A 21,080-nucleotide genomic window follows, 5' to 3' on the forward strand; every position below is an offset into this window, starting at 1 on the left:
TGCCAGTTGTTTCTAAGCATTTTATGATCCAACTATGTGGCAGTGAGTCAAATGCCTTTTTGTAATCAATCCAGACCATATTCAAGTTCGTTTTTCTGTTCTTACAATTTTCTAATATGATTTTATCAATTAGGAGCTGATCTTTTGTGCCCCTGCTCCTTCTTTTGTTGCCTTTTTGCTCTACTGGCAAGATATTGTTTGTTTCCAAATAATCCATCATGTTATCTGCAATAATGCCTGTGAGTAATTTGAAGTTTGTTGGCAAGCATGTTATTGGTCTGTAGTTTTCAGGTGTTGTTCCTTTAGTTGCATCTTTCTGAATCAAGTATGTTTTTCCAGTTGTCAACCATTCATCAATTTGGCCCTTTTGTAAAATTTCATTCAGTTGCCTGGCCAATATTGCATGTAAACTGGTCAGATATTTGAGCCAGAAACCATGTAATTGGCCCTTTCCAGGTGATGTCCAATTCTTTACCTTTTTTACTCGATTTTTGACCATCTCAGTTGTTATTTCTAATACTTGCATTTGTTTGTTGCCAATGCTTTTCTCAAAGTCATGTATCCACTTTGCTTCTTTATTGTAGTCCTTTGCATTTTCCCACAATTCTTTCCAGAATTCAACTGTGGCCTGCTTTTCTGGTTTTTCACTTTTGGTGTCACCATTCACATTAAGACTTTGATAAAAACGTCATTGGTCTGATCGAAATTGCTGATTTTGTTTATATTGGATGATTCGTGCCTCATATCTTTCAATTTTTCTAGCTGTTGCTGTTATCTGCTGTTTTACAATCTCTACAGCTTCATTGATGTTTCTTGTATCCAATCTATATCTTCTGATTAGCCGATCTATGATTTTGTTGTTTTTAAGCCGTTGCTCATGCATGTTCTTTAAGTTACTAGTATCTGCCCTTAATTTTTTGACTTTTTGTTCTAATCGGATTTTTCACTTTGGCTTTGAGGCTTTTTCTGTTGTGTGACTAGGTACTTTTATTTTAATGCCTAGTTCATTAGTGACTATTACAGCTGCGCTGTACATTAACTACATTAATGCAGTTAACTTCGTTTCCAAGATGGATCCCGATTCAATTGTTGAAAACACTGCATTAACCATTTTCATGATAGGGGCCAAAATTTTCTTAGGCACAGTTTTTAGTGATGGTAAACGTTGCCTTTCCTCATTAAGCAGAAAATGCTCCATGATCTTATCCTTCAATTATTTTTGTTTTTGAGTTAGTTCATCAGTTGGTTCATTGATAACTGGTTCTAGTGGTGGTGGTGTTATTTCCTCCCCGAGAGCTTCTTCTGGGAGTTCTATTATAATGTCTTTAGTTGTGTCTTGAATATCAGTTATTTCCGCTTGTGATATTGTTTTTTTGGTTTTGCAATTTGCCTGAATTTCCTCAAGTTCAACTTCACTGGATACCGCTTCAATTGAAGCGGTATATAAAAATCTGCTATTGCTATTGCTATTCACTAAACACTTTATTCCGTATAATAAATCGCCTTTGATCTGCTAGTCATTGTTCACTAACATTTGAATCTGGATATTGTTGTTTCCATAATTCATACATTCGCTTTAAATAACCTCTTTTTTCTGGCTCTGAGTTGTAGTAACAGGCCATTATGGCACGTTTTCATCTGCACTATATTTTTGTCGTTTTGTTGGCTGGTCCACTTGTAGCCCACTTGTCGACGAATGTCTAGGGACCCCAACATCCGCCGCGGCCCTCGTTAACGCGTGCGACGACCGATGCGGTATAAAATTTTTATTCGTTTTCTTTCACCATATTGTATGGGTTGGCAGGTTTTTCTTTATGGGGCCAGGTTGCCAACCTGACCCCAACCCTCCTCCTTTCTCATCTGGGCTTGGGACCGGCAACGGTGGAGTTGTTGTTGTTGTTATTGTTGTTGTTGTTGTTGTTATTCCACATCCGTCATCGGACATTTGTGATCATGTTGGCAATCTAGCTGCATGAAAAAGTGCTGCTGAGTTTTGTCCAAACCAGTCCCTTTGGTTTTGAAGCCATGATGTTCTTCTTCTGCCTGGACTTCCTTTGCCTTCAATCTTTCCTTGGAGGATTAAATGAAGGATGCCGTATTTTTCTGGGTGTCTCTTCACATGTCCAAAATATTCTAACTTTTGTTTTTTAATAGATTTGATGATTTCCCTTTGCTTTCCCAGGCGGCTTATCACCTCCTCATTTGTGATTTTGTCAACCCAACTTATACATAACAGCCACCTTAGTCCCTTCAAGTGACATTTTGTCAGAGACCAACTCTCCACTCAGGATAGAAAAGATGTAACAATATTGTTCTGGACTTTAGAATTCAGACAGATATGTAACACCTCAGACTTGATAATTGTTGATAAAAAAGACAAAAAAAGCCTGGATAGTGGATGTGGCAGTGTCTGGAGACAGCAGAATAGAAGAGCAAGAACTGGAGAAGAAAACAAAATACAAAGACCTACATATAGAAATAGAACGATTGTGGCAAAAGCAAGCAAGGATAGTACCAATAGTAATAGGTGCCTTGAGTACGGTCCCAAAACAACTGGAGCATCATTTGAACACCTTTGGCATTGACAAATTCTCCATCAGTCAATTGCAAAAGGCAGCTTTATTTGGAACAGCTTCTATCCTGCGACATTTGTAACACAGTCAAACATCCAGATCTACCTACCCCAAGTCCTTGGTAAGGACTGGATAGGTAGGCAAAAATGCCAAACCCAATCTGAACATCTTGGCTGACTCTGCAATGATTAATCATCATCATCATCTCTTACTAATAACACTCTCAGCCTAAACGAACTACCTTGGCTCCCTTAGCTGCTTGTAGCTCGTCTTTCAAAATAAATCCCACTACACATTTTACATGACATGGTTAATTAATTTGCAGGTTTTAATTCAATTTGCATGGTTAATTAATGGAGTTATGAGTACATGTATGTGACGTACATAATGCATTTAGCCAGGGACAGCTCCTGATATGCCTTTCTCTGCAGGATAACTGACTGAAACTTGTAGCTTGGTGGAGATCGGGGTATTTTTCTTGAGAATAGCAGCAGATTATAATGTATAAGTGTTTCCAACCACATGCTTCCAGGCGGGTTGGACTTCCACAGTCTCCTAATTATTATAGATATTGCTGTGTCAGTCCCCAAAAGTTGGAGAAAATGGTTAAGATTATAGGATCCAAAAGAAGTGCTAAATGCTGTTTTACAACATTTTCCCAGCAGTGGCATTCTGGAAAAGGGGAAAGAAATCATCGCCACAATCCAAATAATAAAACATTGTTTTTAGATGGCAAGATGCCTTTGATTTGGGATTCTCTGCTGGAGAAGTCAGGTTTAGGAGGTCAGAGCAGATAACAAATAACCCGAATGATCTTTAAAAAAATAAGCCTCATCAGATTTGCCTAGTACTTGGCTGGGAAATGATCAAGAAATACTGATTATAAATTAGACAAAGAATTAAGAAAATCTGGGAAATCTGTAATAGAATGCCATTTTTATATTACTGCCAAGAAAAACCCTTGATGTGTTTGTGTGGCCTTCAGGAGTCAAACTCAACTTGAGGGAGGCTTTACATACCCTCTGGCACCAAGTGTTTTTTTAACAACTGCTGCTGAACCATCACACATTTTGCACTGCTCTGGGGTGATTGAGAGATATGGGCCATAGTGAGTGGTGACAAGCTATATCCACGTCAAATATGTAACAATGAAATGGACAAACGCAGAATCATTCCATTCTAGTGCAGCAATGAAGCACTCTGGAACAGTGAGATTATACATTAGGCTCTTCCAGATGGAGGACTTATGTTATCAATAAAAAAGCAACATGCAGCTATTTATTTCATTAAATGACATTGGGGTGGGTGGGATGGAGGATGATAATGGAAGAATATCAATGGCAATTCTTAGTCATTCAGGTTGTCTGGAAGTTGAGTTATGGCAACTGGACTTAATATTTTTTGTTGGTTTGAAACGTTTCACTGCTTATCCAAGTAGCATCTTCAGTCTCAGCAGTGACTCTATGCATACTCAGAGCCCCCCTAAGCAACTTGCTCAGACTGAAGAAGCTACCTGGATAAGAAGTAAAACGTTTCAGTCCAACAAAAAATAAAAAATCCAGTTGTCATGACTCAACTTCCAGATAATGGAAGAAGTGGGAAAAGATGGAAGAATTTCTAATGAGGATATTGTCATCTGGGTTGTTTATAAAATTTTCTGAGGCAGATACAGGTAGTCCTCGACTTACAGCAGTTCATTTAGTGGCTGTTTGAAGGTACAACTGCACTGAAAAAAGTGACTTATGACTCTTTTTCACACTTAACAACCATTGTAGCATCCCTAGATTCATATGATCAAAATTCAGACACTTGGCAACTGACTCATATTTATGACGGTTGCAGCGTCCTGGAGTTGTATGCAACTTTCTGACAAGCAAAGTCAACGGAGAAACCAGATTCACTTAACAATCGTATTACTAACTTAGTAACTGCAGTGATTCACTTAGCAATTGTGATAAGAAAGTTTGTAAAATTAAGCAAAACTCACTTAACTCTCACTTATCAACACAAATTTTGGGCTTAATTGTAATCATAGTTTTTACTGGCTGATGGGGTGGAGGTGTGGAATCCAAAATAACTTTTGAGTGCAACCTAGTGATTCTGCAATGACAGTATAGGTTTATTAGAAAGTATCAGCTACAATCCAGCAAGACTTAAGAATGGCCACGAGCAGTGAAAAAAGCAGTGGGAGTAAGAGTGACTTTCTACTTCCTGTCAGTTTCCACATTGAATCTGCTTGTGGGATGCTGGCAGGAAGCATCAGAAATCACAATCACATTACTGCGGGGTATGCTACAGCAGCCACAAGTTTATGAATAAAAGTGGTCAAAGATTGCTGAAATTTCAGTTCCAAGAGAATAATGAATCCTGGATTTTCGTGGTTTTTTTACACATTCTTCAAGTTAGCAGATTTGAGGCACCCTGGTTCAAAAATTGTTGCAATATGATGCACCATTTGGCTTAATTGAAGGGTACAAACAGACAGACAATGAACGTCTTAGTAGTATATAGATCATTGGGCTGATGATGCAACATCAGCCCAGCTTCTATGAGCCAGCTTTGGCTGGTCCCAGCATTCTCTCTATGCTCCAGTTACTTAATCATTTGCAGTAGATAATAGTTGGTAGGAATGTTGCTGAGAAGGGGAGAGGGTGAACCTTGGAAGTCACATTCTCCCTCAGGAGGAGCTGGGAGAGGAGTTACCGTATCAACAGCTATGTCACTGAGGTGACTCAAATGATAGTGCTGGCTGCATCACATCCAGGGCTGATCCAGGGAAATTCCTCCTTCTACTAGCATTGCCACTAGGAGTGGCTTGCTCACATTGGCACTGGTATGCTATACTGCAGTGGTTCCCAAACTTGGCAACTTTAAGACTTGTGGACTTCAACTCCCAGAATTCTCCAGCCAGCAGAGCTGAAGTCCACAAGTCTTAAAGTTGCCAAGTTTGGGAACCACTGCTATACTGCACAGATCTACCATGTAGCAGATTGGTTGGTTGCAACTGGGTGACCATGCTGCTCAAAGTGGGACAATTCAGGGGATCACCTGTTTGTGTCCTGCCAATACAACTCACAACATGCCACATGGGAGATCCCATAGACTCCCGGCACCACATGTCAGTCCTTATGTGGGCAGCCTGTGCCTGCAGCAGTGTTGGCTGAAAGGAACCTCTTTCTTGCTTTGCCCCATCCCACTCTGAGCTGCCTGTGGACCACAAAACCTTTATTTATTTTTCTAATTAAATTGTTTAAGGACAGAGTACATTAAGTTTTTCTCATAAACCATGCATCTTCTGCCATTTAAGAAGAAAGCATTCATTTAGATGTGAACTTATCAATACTTGACTTCCCACACAACCCTCCCATTTGTTTCATCACTTAGTTCTGCCTTTTGCATCATTATTAGCAACCTGCTAGTCACAAATAAATTACACAATCATGTCAAGTTCCTTGGACTGTATTGTATTGCCAATAGCAAACAGAATTTCTTGGCTCCTTTACATGAGAAACCATAAAAAGTCATTAGTCCAGAATGTGGGCTGCAAGATATAAGACTAAGCCAGGTAGATAAGATCTCTAGGTTCCACCACAAAACTGCGGACGACAAAGTCGCGCTCGACGAAAGCACGTACGTGACATCATCACAGCGCGACAAAAACATTGCGCTGTGATCGATAAATGTAAAAATAAAACAAAAACCTTACCCTAACCCCCCCAAACCTAACCCTAAACCTAAACCTAACCCTTAACCTAACCCTAAATCTAACCCTAAACGTAACCCTTAACCTAACGCTAAACCTAACGCTAACACTTAACCTAACGCTAAACGTAACCCTAACGCTCTAAACCTAACCCTAACCCTTAACCTAACCCTAAGCCTAACCCTAAACCTAACCCTTACCTTTATGTGAATCAGCTTGCTGCAATTTTATTTTTATTTCAATTTTTAATTTTTTTCGTCGCGCTGTGATGATGTCAAATGCGCGCTTTCATCGAGCGCGCTTTTGTGGACCGCACTTTTGACGGGTCACGAGATCTCTATACTTCTTAACCGTCTTCTTGACTTTTCATATCTATAGACACAGAGACACACAGACAGACACATCCCTGATTTATAAGATTTGGGCAATCAATCTATGACTATTCCACAAAAAAATTATTTAATAATTTGTCAGATTATTAATCAATTTCTGAATTATGCATTATCCTAATGCACTTGGCAATTGGGATTTTTAAAATGTTTTATTAAAGAATATCAAAAGTGGAAATATATGAGTAAGATTAGCAACACTTCTTAGACATATACCACTCTACAGTGTTTTACAGCCCTCTCTAAGCGGTTTATACAGCATATTTACCCCAACAATCTGGGTCCTCATTTTACTGATCTCAGAAGGATGGAAGGCTGAGTCAAATTCGAGCTGGTGAGACTCAAACTGCCGAACTTTAGGCAGCCGGCAGTCAGCAGAGGTAGTCTGCAGTACTGCATTCTAACCACTGCACCACCACGGCTCTTAATATATACAATATTTTTGAATAATTATCAAGATGGCTGTTAAAATATTACATCCCTCACACCTTTCAGTCTATTTTAGTGGTAGAAATTTAGGATTTTTAGCAAAAGGAAGCAAACCCTAAAATATTGTCAATTCCATTTCCTTCTCAAATTCCAAAATTGGCTCGGTTACAGATGGATGGTGCTTTTACACATTAACGCTGTGAAACAGAAATACTCTAGACCAGTGATGGCGAACCTATGACACGCGTGTCAGTGCTGACACGCGTAGCCATTTCGGGTGACACGCACATGCTCCCCAAACTTGTTTCAGCGGCAGCTCTCAGCCTGGGCGGCAGCGTCACGCAAGCTGTGGAAGGAGGAGGAGGAGGAGGAGGAGGGAACCAACCAAAGAGAGGCTTTTACCGGGTCTGCGCCCCACAGCCAGGATCGTCCTTGCGCCTCAAGCCGCGTTTCTTCCTGCAAAGCCCTTCAGGCAACCCGAGAGTTCCGCTTGACGCCAGAAGGGCTTTGCAGGAAGAAACGTGGCTTGAGGCGCCAGGACGGTCCTGGCTGTGGGGCGCAGACTCGGTAAAAGCTCTCTTTGGTTCCCTCCTCCTCCCCCTCCTTCCACAGCCTGCGTGATGCTGCCGCCCAGGCTGAGAGCTGCCGCTGCTGCACAACTGAGGGAGGGAGAGGGAAAGCAGAGGTAGCCTCAAATTCCACCGTTGGGACAGGGGAAAGGGCTTGTCCCTCAAGAGTGGGGGGGATAGAGGTGGGAAGAAAGGGCCCGGCCTGTCCCCAGCGCCCCCCACAGACGGATTACGGATCGAACGCTTCTCTCTCTGCAGCCTTTTTCTGCAAGTCCCAGCTACTCAGCGGGGCGTCATCATTTCTGGGGGGTTGCAGTTTTCCAGCTCAGATATCAGGATCCGCCGGGATTAAGTGGGAGAAAACGCCGCTGGCCGAGCGGAACAAACACATCCAAAGGTTAATCTGATTTTACGAAAACACAACTTCCAAAAGTCAATCGTGGCCTCCGTCAAGAAGCTCTTCCCCCACCCCCCACCCATTCTGGGGTCTTGGTGTCCCTTGGCTAAGATCCACCCCGGAAAGCAGAACGGGGGCAGCCCTCCTGTAATTCTGGCTGGGTTAAAGAGCAGGGATGGAGGAGCCATATCACACCTTCATTCAAAGGGTGGGGAGGGGGAGGCCCGATAAAGTCCCTCCCTTGGGGTGTCTGAAGTCCCAGCTGAAGCAGCCGAAGGAAAAAGGATAAGCATCCGTCGCTGCCCAATGGCGCTTGGGGTAACCCCGCTGGGCAGAGCCAGTCGAGGCTCATCCTGCAAATGAGGGTTTCCTTTGGGGAGGGCCAGGTGGTTTCAAGCACCCCAAACAGCCAATCTCTCTCTCTCCGCCCCCCTTCCTTTGCTCCTGGGGCTGCAGAACTTTCCATGGGCTCAACAGTAATTGAGTAAAATTCTAAGCCACTGCAGTAGCTGCTTTTTGGTTTTATTTTTTTTAATATTTATCAGTCTCTCTTTTAGTTGAAGAGTTGAAGTCCACAAGGCTTAAAGCTGTCAGGTTTGAAGACCCCTGGGGTTTTTTTCCTAAAGGGTTAGGGGTGCAAGGTTCTTGTAACTTGACAGCTTTAAGCTTGCACGCTTCAATGCCAGAGTTTCTGAGCCAAAATTTTGGTTGCTAAGCAGGACCGTTGGTAAGTGATACTGATAATAATATCAAGGGCAACATACGAAATCGACTGATGAACAAAGAAGTTACTAAGCAGCTATGTTAAATAATTTGTTTTTGGTTTATTAAATACAATTATATTGCAATTATATATTTTTGTAGTTTAAAGTATAAATTGCGCAAAATTATGTTTTTGTCGAAGTGACACACAACGCGAGTTATGCTCGATTTTTTGCCGATTTTTGACACACCACGCCAAAAAGGTTGCCCATCACTGCTCTAGACCATCCAGACTCTAAGGACTATATGGCTATATGGCGCTCTGAAGAATCTGAAAGACAAGGTAGTTTACTATTTCACTAAATTGCCAAAATGTACCATAGGTCCTGCAAAATACCTTTCATTGGAAAGTGAAAGTCTAATGAGAGTAACTTTTTTTTGTAAGTCATCAGTTAATTTGTTTTAAAAAAAAATTAAAAGCAGACAAAATGCTTGGGGTTACCTATCACTTTCATATTTATTCTCAGATTCATAGCATTGTAGTCATGGACATACCTGATTGTGGAAATCTTGGGCTTTACAGGGATGGGCTTCAAAATTTTTAGCAAGGGGTTCTCTGCCCGAGTGCTGGGTGGGCATGGTAATGGTGGGCGTGGCCTAGTCGGCCTCTTGCTCTATGTGGGGGGGGGGCATTCTTTGTCCTCCCTGGGCTCCAGAGGTTTTTCTCAAGCTTCTGGGAGAGCAAAAACAGCCCCCCATGCTCCAGAGGCCCTCTGGAGGCCGGAAACGGGCCTGTTTCTGGCCTTCCCGAATTTTCAGTAGGCCTGTTTTTCACCCTACGCCAGACTCCACAAGCACCCTGCACTTACCTGCATCCAAAATGGGCCATGTGGGGATTCCTGGGAGGGAAGGGGTGGGGTGGGCAGGGCCAGCCAGGAGTGGGATTTGGGGGTTCTCTGAATTGCACAGAACCTTAGCTAGAGGTTCTCCCAAACCCCTGCAAACCTCCAGCAGCTCATCCCTAGGAAAGAAATCACAAATTTTCCCCTGATCCGTATACATGCTGACCATTGTATATATGTACATCCATTTTGCACACTTACATATCCTGATCCCCAGAGCATGGAAAATGAATTGATAAAATCCCTTCACCCAAAGTAATTTGCTACTTTCCACCCCCTACATCATGCATTTACTCAATACATTTATCTCTAGCTTTTTTGCATTTTGTAAAATAAAAAATGTTGGAAAGTGATGTTGTGGTTGATGGAAGAATATACATGATGGAAGAAAATAATATATAAAGGAAAGCCATGGGTAAGAACATTCAACTTGGTAGCTGCAGCCTAGGGGTGGGTTTCTCGCCCCGTTCCAACCAGTTCGGTTGGAACAGGGCCGGCGGCGTCCTCGTGCACATGCGCGGTGCACGCATGCGTACTAGCGTCTGTACGAGGCTCCAGCTGCTCCTGGAGGATCGCGCAGGTGCTGTATGCGTCCTGCGCATGCGTGGAAGCGCAGAACTCGTCAAAACCGGGTAAGGAGCGCGGGCGGGCGGGTGGGCCCTTCGCCGTTCCTGGAAGTTACTTACTTCCGGGTTCGCCGCCCAACCGGTTCGCAGGGACCGCCGTGAACCGGTTGAAACCCACCCCTGCTGCAGCCCTATGGTAAGGTAATAAAGCAATTAAGTTTTCCAAATGAGAAAAAAAAATATGTGGATTGATCCTCATCACATGCTGTTTTGCATGATGGAGCTGGAGGAACAAAAGAAGATGAATTTTGGAACCAAAACAGTTAAATATTTTATATATTAATTATATGATGAAAACTTTTAGCTTTCCTGATGGTTTAGGTTAGCTTTTCCAACCGAATTCCCTTCAGTTCTATTAGGCTGCAGTTCCTATCATCCCATATCCAGCATGGGCATTATTCATTGTTTATACTTTCTGGAATCATTCGTACTGAAATTCAACACCTCCGAGGAAACCATATTAGTGAAATAGTGAAACCGTGTTCATGATATTCTGGAAAAATCTCTTATTATTTAGATTGTGCAAATATGTAGTGAATACTATCTGATTTATGAATGTTTAATGAAGTGTTCCAATGCTTTTCATTTGAAGTAAGATATGACTAACCCAGTGGTTTTTTGTCAAACTAAGATTCTAGCCTTGTTTAGGAACAAATGAGTCCTGCTTTCAACAGGGAAAAAAAATCTTTTTAAAATGTAGCCTTAAGTTAACAAAAAATTGTTCTTAATGTTGTTCTTACATTACCATTTTTGGTGTCACAAAATGAATACACATTGAAGCATTTTGAGGTAATCAGAAACAAAAGACACATTTATTTGAATGGCCCTTATTCTCCCTCCTGATCTTTGTCTTTTTATCTGGGCAAGTAGACACATTTTCAAACACAGCATTCAGCTGTAGTGGCCTATAATTCTTCCACGTTAAGAAATCTGGGCCTAGAATTGTATGGATTGTATTTTATGGGCACATTGTGCATGCAACTTCCTGTTTTAAGCATTTTAAGTTATAGAACCAAAACCTGGGCTTTAAAAATGATGTAAAAGGATACTTAGGGCAGACTAGCAGGCACATTATGTTTGAAGACACATTTGGCATTCCCGGGCACCCCATTAGCGATCTCCATGCTAATTTGCATTCCAAAATTGCAGTCCTCAACTCCACACTATTTCCTTTAGCTGCAAATCCAAAACCACACCCTGCTTGGTGGAAAATGAAAAGCCTGCAGACTGCACAGACTTTAAAGAACTCAAACTCAATGAGCAAGACAGTAATCTCCCGGAGGGAGAGGGGGAAATTCCCCAATGATTTCATGTTGATGAGGTTACTCAGACAGCTGGGCAATAGCCTGTGTTTGAATGGGCCGTTGAAAAGGAACAGATTTCTGCAGAAGTCATTTGGTATTAAAGGCTAAAGGGCCCTGTTCTTTTTTTGTTGTTGTTCCTGGTCACTCTGATCTTTGCAGAGGTCAGCAAGTAATTGATTTAAGCATTGAGAATTGCTGATGATCATCTCTGTCTTGGGACCTGGACACACTGTGGAGTTCCAATCAACCGTGGTTAGGGAATGCTGAGATTTTGTTGGTCACAAAAATGGTCACATGTTCTCTGCATCTCTCTCCCCGAGAACCTCTGAAGATGCATAGATATTCTAACACTAATATCTATGCAGCAGGGGTCCCCAACGCGGTCTGTGGCATACAAGGAATCGGGCTGCACAAATAAGGGAAGGCAGAATGGGAAACCATACCCCCTCCGATCCGGGGAACAACCTCTCTCCACGGAAACGAAACGGTGCCCAAAAGGGGGGGGGCACAGTATTATGGAATCTGAAGATGGCATTAGTTAGGCTAACTGTAGATAGAAGAATATTAAGTAAGGTAAAAGTAATTTCATGGAAGCAGTACTCTTCCATATAATGATGTATGGGTGCGAGAGTTGGACCCTAACAATAGGTGAGCAAAGAATTTACACTTTTGAACTGTGATGCTGGTGTAAATTATTCCATATACCATTGACAGCCAGAGCAACAAAATGGAGAAGTATTGAATCAAAAAATGGCCTGAAAACAGTCCAAAAATGGCCTGGAAAAACAGCCCAAAAATGCGCCAAAAACAGCCCAAAAAATGACCTGAAAACAGCCCAGAAAAGGACCCAGAAACCAGGCTGTTTTCAGACCATTTTTGAATCTTAACTACTTGTTCACTTGAACTGATGCGAACCAGCAGCAGCCCACCTTTGGACTAGAGCCATTCAAAAATGTTTTAGTTGTTTTTGCCAAATAGCAAATTATTATTTCTATAACATTACCAGTGAAAACCAAAAGCAACCCCAAACCCAATCCTTCTCTTGGGTGGAAAAGTAATGAGATTTACTGACAGAAAATAATTGTTCTTACTAGTGGTGGGATTCAAATAATTTAACAACTGGTTCTCTGCCCTAATGACCATCTGGGTCGGTGGGGCTCGGTGGTCATGTGACTGGGTGGGCGTGGTCAACTCAAGGTCACTCAAGTCGATGGACGCTTCGCCTTAGCTGTTACAATGTAATAAGGGTTAACCGGAGAGGCAGTTTCTGTAAGCAGGTCAATAAAGATTAGGCTAGAAACAACACTAGAATGTTTCCTTCCTGCTTTCCTTACAGGATTAGCCCTGTAAAGTGGAAAAAAACAAAAGGAGATTTCTTCCAACAATCAGTTCTCTGAACTACTTAGAAAGTTACCAACCGGTTCTCCCGAATAGGTTCGAACTGGCTGAATCCCACCACTGGTTCTTACCCAAGATTCCAAGAAGTGTGTCAGTGATATGAATGAGCATACGGTGTTGCACAGAGCCAGCTCTAAGGAGAAAGGTGAAAGAAGAAAACGTCTCTTTTCTTTATTAATTCCCACAAAGCCCTTTTGAAGCATGTTCAATGGGGAAATTGTCAATTGTCCGACTAGCGAACCCAAGAAAAGTAGGCACTCTCAGGAACTTTGAAATTTCAAAAGCAAAACTTTATTGGAGACACCATTTCGGTACTGAAGAATCAAAACCAACTCTGTTTTTCCCTGCACAATGCATGTACAGTTAAACAATAGCTTTTTTTTCTCCCCACCCTTGGTTGCTCACATTGTCCAATTACAAATCATCCTTTTGTTTTGAGAACTTCACGTTTCTTTCGGATATCTCCAATCACTGGCCTTGGTAGGTTCTTGGCTCTCATGGTCTGTTTCTGGCATGTCTGAATTCTTTCTCCCTTTCCCTCTCCCCAGTTCTTTGGCAAGTTGAATAGCAATAAGACCTAAGGTTTCAAAAGTAGTTCAACCTTGACACCTATAGGGCAAGAGCAAGATGATTTTTTAAAACAAATTAAAATCACCTTGCTTGAAAGATGTCACAGCATGATACAGGTCGTCCTCAACTTACGTCCATTCATTTAGCAACCGTTCTATTAATTACCAGGTCCTGGTGTCATCTGATCACCTGATCATCTTTCCAGCTGGCTTCCCACAAGCAAAGTTGATGATGGAAGCCCGATTGGCTTAATGACTGCATAATTCACTTAACAGCAATGATCCGCTTAACAATTGTGGCAAAAATGGTTGTAAAATTGGGTACAATTGCCTTAACAGCTAACAACTCCCTTGTTTAGCAAAGGAAATTCTGCTCCCAATTTGGTCAGAAACTGAGTCGCATAGCAGCCTAGTGGTGAAGATACTTGCCTCCTTCTCGGAAGATTGAGAGTTCAATCCTAGGTAGTGGCATGCAGATACATACATACAAACATACATTCATACATACATGCATAGACACACACACACACACACACACACACACACACACACACACACACACACACAGTATCCCCAGTACTTTCTGGAAAATTCTGGAAACTGAAGTCCACACATCTTAAAGTTGCTGAGATTAAGAAGCACTTACCTTCAAGGTTTGGAGCCCTTCTTTGAGGAAGATGGGCAGTTAAGAAATGTGAAATATAAATAAATAAAACTGAGAAAAGTATGGACTCTGAAACAGCAGCAGCAATGCATATCTGCTTTCTCAACATCTTTCTGTGAGTGAGAAGAACACAATTAGGTTGCCATGGGGACACCTTTTAAATCTGGCAACTGCGACACATTAATACCACTCTAAAATGCTCATCTGGATAAATTCTATGTCATCGCTTAATGTGTCGCTGGCTGCATTAATAGTACCAGAGTATCAGAATAGCGAAAGTCATCTCTGCCTACTGAACTTTTGAGACCCCAAATTGACCTTGGGGTTTTCCACACTGAGCTAATTGCACAATTTGAGAAAGAGAAAGAATACTGCATGCTTCTCTCCCATACACCTCTTCTCCTTTTCCTCTGGGTAGCAACACAACAGACAGTACTCTGAATTCTCAATAGCACATTACATTTGGATCTCTCCCTCCCCGAAGTTCTACCTTCTAATACTTCCCATACTATCATGCAGGGCCAGGTTTTCCAGATGTTTGCCTAAAGACTACCATTTTGCACTGATGCAGAAGCTCCATAATGCATACAGATGTTTCGGTAGGAAATCCATCTAGACCAGTGGTTCCCAACCTTTTTTTGGCCATGCCTCACCGAAGCATCTCAAAAATCCTGATGCCCCTCCCCGTGACATATAATTCTTACTATTCAAAAAGTGAACTCCTACTTGTGCAGAGGAAGTCTAAAAGGCATTAACTTGGTTTCAAAAAGGTTCCAAAGAACATGGCATCCATGAAAGAGAAAAATAAAAGAACGAAAGACAGTAGAAGTACTGAGGAACCTAAAATATAATAGTATGAAGGGATATGAAAAAAAAAACAGCAAATAAAGTTTCAAAACATATAATAGAGAACTGAAATGCATAAATAGAAAATAATTTTAATGAAAGCTTTTTCTGTAATACTTTGATCATATTCATTACTATATATATTAAAATAAAGGTACATAACAAATTCAAAATACCATTTGAGCTCACCTCAAGATCATATTTACAATGCAATCCAATGCATGTCTACTCAGAAGTAAATACCACTGTCTTCAATGGGGCTTACTCCCAGGAAAATGTTGTAGGATTGCAGGTTTAGTCTAATTAAGTTAGTGAGATCCTTGTGCTTGATGCCTGCTGCAGAGAGATTTTACATTTTTCATTCTCAAGTCTCCTCATTCAGTGATATCCAGTCGATTTCTTTTCTTCAGTAGCAAATCATTTACAGCACATTCAGCTAAATATGAAGATGGGAACGATAACAGCAGCTTTCTTGCAAAGTAGGTTGAATTTGGGTATTTAGTTTCTGTCTCATCACAAAACCATGCATTGCTCCTTTTATATTGAATAAAGTTTTAATAATAAGATTGACATGAATGAAAGGGGAGTTGTATCCTATGACCCCCCCCCCTACTTGCCCACTCAGTTTGAACTTGCAGCTTAGTGGGGAAATGCTTTGGTAGTTCAATAGGTGGAGATGAATCACACAGGCCTGGCAAGGCCTACACATGCGTGGCCCAGCCCCAGATTGCTCTGAGGAGAAAAGTCTTCTAAAACACAGCCGGGGAAAACACAGACTAAAAATAACTGTAAATCTAACAATTTCTTATTTTGTCCTGTTCTAGCAGTCTCATGTGTGTTCAGATCAAATGATGATGATGAATCTTTCCTGAAATTCTAAATGACGCTGGACATGGTGAACCAGCCAGACAGAGTTCAACCGCTTATTGTTTCCTCTCCAACTTGCTTGGGACAACATGACTTGTTATGGAAGCGGTTTTTGGTCTATGTGGTTTGGTAATGATCCTGTGCTTAGGCAACCACTATTATCATGTGGTCCCAAGGAAAATTTTACATTGCAAAAAATGTATACAGGTGATCCTCGACTTCTTGAGACCAGACTTTCCATTCGTAAAGACCATTCAAATGAGAGATACAAACGAGACTGGAAAAAATGGATCGATTATATACAAAATAAATATGGAACTAAGAAATTCCAGATAGCCTATGCTTAAGATTAGGAATGATTTGAACTGTTTAAAGTTAATTTAGCAAGGAGGAGCTAAGTTCAATGTAAAGAGGCTATTAATTTCTTACTTTTATTTTTTATCAATATATCTTAGACTGTGGTTGTTAAATATCCATACTGTGTATGGGTTCTGGGAAGTTTGGGGGGGGGGTAGGTTTTGGGTGTTCGGGGGGGAGGGTGGGGGAGGGAATTATTCCAGGTTTGATTTTAAAGTAGTATGAGTGCACATGTATATTGTCTTCTTTTATAACATGATATTGTCAATGTAATGATATACATGTGATTATATGTCATGGAAATGAAAATAAAATATTCTAACCATTCGTAAGCAAGGCGGTTGTTAAATGAGTCGCACCCGATTTTATGACTTTTTTCTCTATAGTTGTTAAATGAATCATTGCAGTTAAGTGAATCCCGTGGCCATTAAAGTGAATCCAGCTTCTTCCATTGACTTTGTTGGTCAAAAGCCGGCTGGGAAGGTCGTAAATGGTGATCACATGACCCTAGGAAGCTGCAACTGTTGTATATAGGTGCCAATTGCTAAGCACCTGAATTTTGATCATGGACCACTTCTCTTCTTCTTCTAATGATGCTACTATGACCATGCTTTTGTTAGACTACATGGATGAATACTCACTCATTAATAAATGGAACTGCACACATCAACCTATCATTAAATCTGCCATACAGTAATGGTGCTTCTTACAGATGCTTTCTTCCCTTTGTCTATCCCTCATATTTTCAAATAACATTTTTTCCTATCAGCCATTGCCCCGGTTTCTTTCCTTTTTTTTTTTCTTTGTTTTATTTTGAACCAAAAGAAAAAAAAGTGATGTTTTTTGTCTCTATTACCATGAACAAGTGTTGAACTTGATTTCATTGAGGGATCCATCAGGCTTGTATTTGACCTCGCGGGGTGAGGGGCGTGGCCAGCATGACATCACTGGTATCAGGGGCACCTGTGGTGACCTGAGCGCTCTGCCAGTGAAAACAGGCTCCCAAGCTCCATTTTTGGATGGGATGGCCTCCTGCAACCCTCTGCCAGTTAAAATGGATCTCGGGAGCGCCACACGTAGCCCTCATAAGCTCCATTTTTGCCAGCAGAGACACCGCGGCTGGTTCTTCACAGTTTCCAGAGCAGCCCCACAGGCCAGATCTAAGCACCCCAAGGGCTGGATCTGAACCCCAAGCCTTGAGTTTGACCACCCTGATCATGAACAAATAGACACAGTAGACACATCTTTAAGAAAGCAATCCTTAATGGAGAGTAAAAGGGAGGGAATGAGCCTCTGCCATTTCCAAAGCTTTAAATGGCCGTGATTCCACCTAGCTAGAAGATACCATCTAGATCAGTGTTTCTCAACCTTGGCAATGGTTGTAAATGTGAAGATTAGTCATAAGTCACTTTTTTTCCTAGTGCTGTTGTAACTTTGAACAGTTGCTAAATGAATGCTGGTAAGTTGGAGACTACCCGAACAAGAATTATTCTGCTCTCTCCAGAAATTCAGAAATATCCATGCTGCCAGGAGAGAAGTATTGTTTAATGCAATAGAATTTTTCATGACATGATTAGCTTGGATTCAGATTAAGCAGGGATTCCCAAAATGCGGGCTGTGAGGAACATAAATAAGTCAAAAGAGGTGTCCCATTTTTATAAACCTGATCAGGCTTGCATAGGCCTCCTAAAACTCTCTATGAATGTGCCTCCTTGCTTTGCCTATGCCAGCCCCATAGGATGCTTGCAGCACCATGAAGTCCCCTTCGGGGAAAAGGGCGGCATATAAATGTAATAAATCCAATCTAAATCCAAGTTTGAGAACCTCTGTGATAAATAGATTAAATATTTAATTATTAAAGGTAAATGCTTTGTTAACTCTTGACCAGCCTAATCTCAGTTTTATTCATGCAGGGAGGGCCACACAAAGATATTTATTACAAGCTTTGGCAACCTATATACTTACAGACATTTGATCAGTGTTAATAGGCCCACTCTATGTACAATTGTAACTGGACCCAACTCCAAACATTTTCATTTCTGAAAATGTTCCTAAAGATGAGAAAACACGCACACAGATAATTATACCTTTTCTTTGCAATTGATTAATGTGTCACCAGGGGTGGTATTCACTTACTTTCCCTACCGGTTCGCAAATGTGAGCATGCATGCATCCATGTCCACTCATGTGCTTGGCGTTCCGTGCATGCGCTTTGGCTTGAAAATGTGCCTAAATAGAGCTGGGATGGATGGTCGAGCCTACTCACGACTTCTACTGCCGGTTCGGGCGAACTGGTCTGAACCAGCTGAATACCATCTCTGAATGTTACCCTAAATTAGCAATTGTATGGTTTATGAGTTAAAGAATAGAAATGAGATCAAACAAGATTGAATTGTTATAAATAAATAGTTAGCTATTGGCAACATCCAAAAGGCAGTATGTGCTATAGGCAGAATATCCTTATGTTTAAAACAGTATATTCCTTTTTCCTGCCCAGAATAAATACTGAAAAATTAAAAGACTCTGCCATCATAGCCAATAAATGGCAGGTGATATTGGTTTTCTACAAATCTATGTGGCATCAATCATCATTCTGTTGGGAGAATTCCAGGTGCTAATCTGAGATGGGTTTTTGAGATCCCTTTATTCACAAAAGCAGCAGGCTTGCTCCCGGAGGTAGCTACAAAGAAAATGAGGTGCAGAGGGGTAGTACTATAGGAGGACTGGTCCTTGGTGTGGACTGGAGGGGCATGTAGTATTGGATCTATTGTGGGTGTCGGCAACCCATGGCTCCAAGGGCGCATGTGGCTCTTTGACCCCTCTCCTGCGGCTCCCTGCTGACCCGGTCATATGACCTACTCTCCCCCCTGGGTCACTGGCCTGACCCAGTTGCATGACCTGCTCTCTGCTCCGAGAAGGCATGAGCTGAAGCTGAAGGACGGCTGAAGCAGGGATGGGTTTCAACCGGTTCGCGGCGGTCCCTGCAAACCGGTTGGTCGCCGAACCCGGAAGTAAGTAACTTCCGGGAACGGCGAAGGGCGTGCCCGCCCGCCCATGGTCCTTATCCGGTTTTGACGAGTTCTGCGCTTCCACGCATGCGCAGGACGCATACAGCGGCTGCGCGATCCTCCAGGAGCAGCTGGAGCATCGCGCAGACGCTAGTACGCATGCGTGCACCGCGTGTGTGCACGAGGACGCCGCCGGCCCCGTTCCAACAGAACCGGTTGGAACAGGGCGAGAAACCCACCCCTGGCCGCTGAAGTGACCCTAGCATTTTCTCCACAGTGGCCGCAACCAGCTTTTTGTGATTCCGCGTCCTTTGTGGGCAGCTCAGTGCCAGCCGCAGTCCCCTTCATGTTGGGTCAGGAAGGAGGGGAATGGGGAGGAGCAGTTGCCACCAGATGCAGGGAGGGAAGAGCTCCACCTCTCCTGTGCAGAGTGGCCGGCTACACTGAGTACACAGTGGTGACGGTGAGAAGGGAAGTTGTCGCCAGCACCGTGATTCCAGCCCAGGAGGATATCCCGCTTGTGCACACATGCGAGAGAGAGATCAGAGAGAGAAAAAGGGAGAGAGGGAGAGAAACGAGAAAATGATGGAGGGAGAGAATGAGAGAGGAAAGAGAGAAACAAATGAGAGAGAGAGAGAGAGAGAGAGAGAGAAAGAGAAAGGGGGAGAGGGAGATGGTAGAGAGAAATGAGAGACAGCTGGAGGGAGAGAATGAGAGAGAGGGAAACAAATGAGAGAGAGAGAAGGGGAGAGAGAGAGATGAGAGAGGAAAAAGAGAAAAACATAACAGGGAGAGAAAGAGGGAGAAATGAGAAAGAAAGGGTGAGAAAGAGAGAGAGAAATGAGAGTGAGAAGGGGAAAGAGAAATGAGAGAGAGCTGGAAGGAGAGAATGAGAGAGAGGGAAAGGAGGAAAAACAAATGAGAGAGAGAGAGAAGGGGAGAGAGAAAGAAAGAGAGAGAGGGGAGGGAGAGGGAGATGAGGAGAAGAGGAGAGGGAGAGAGAGAGAGAGAGACCCATTTCGCACAGAAAACACCAGGAGCCACAAAACCTGGGTAGGGGTGGGAGTGACATTGAGTTAGCCACGCCCACTCAGGTTTGTGGCTCCCAGTGTTTTCTTTCCTGTGGGAACCGGGTCCAAATGGCTCTGAGTGTTTAAGATTGCAGACCCCTGATCTAGTGTGTGACTCTGTCAAAAGGGCAACCTTAATTGTCTGTCCTTCTTTGTTGTGTAGATGCTTTCTGGGCAGCCTATGGAAGGCTTGGGGAAGTGTGGGTGAATGAGTTCTTTGTCTGGTTAACTACTTTTGCCTGGGTAATTAGTTTTACTGCTTATCAATTGATTGCTTGGTGGAGGTGTGCTTTCAGCAATCTTTGTAGTGATCTTTGTTAAAAATGTTTCTATTGCAACATTGTTTCTTGCCTTGGGCGGCTATAGGCAGATTTTGGGACAGTGGAGAAGGGCCCAATTTCTTACAATGGAATTGCAATTATTCCCATATTTCTTTCCCTCCCAGGCCCAAGGCGATTTTGCAAGTGCTTTTGAAATCTTTGTGGTTTTGCTCTGCCAAAAAACAAACAAAAAAAAAACCCCATATAGTTGTCACTTTGCTTTTGAAAACAGCCTGCCATGACTTTAAGGAAAGTCTTTATCATCAGGGGAATTTAAATCAGAGATGCACACTGTAAAGCCCAAGCATGTAGTCCCTATAATCAGGTCTCTGCAACATTAGTATCTTGAGGGCTATTTGTTTAAGTAGCCACATGATTCTCACAACT

The sequence above is a fragment of the Thamnophis sirtalis genome, unplaced genomic scaffold, assembly GCF_051295495.1.
Source record: "Thamnophis sirtalis isolate CommonGarterSnake01/CBP01778 unplaced genomic scaffold, rThaSir2_p1.2 scaffold_3, whole genome shotgun sequence".
Classification (NCBI taxonomy): Eukaryota; Metazoa; Chordata; class Lepidosauria; order Squamata; family Natricidae; genus Thamnophis; species Thamnophis sirtalis.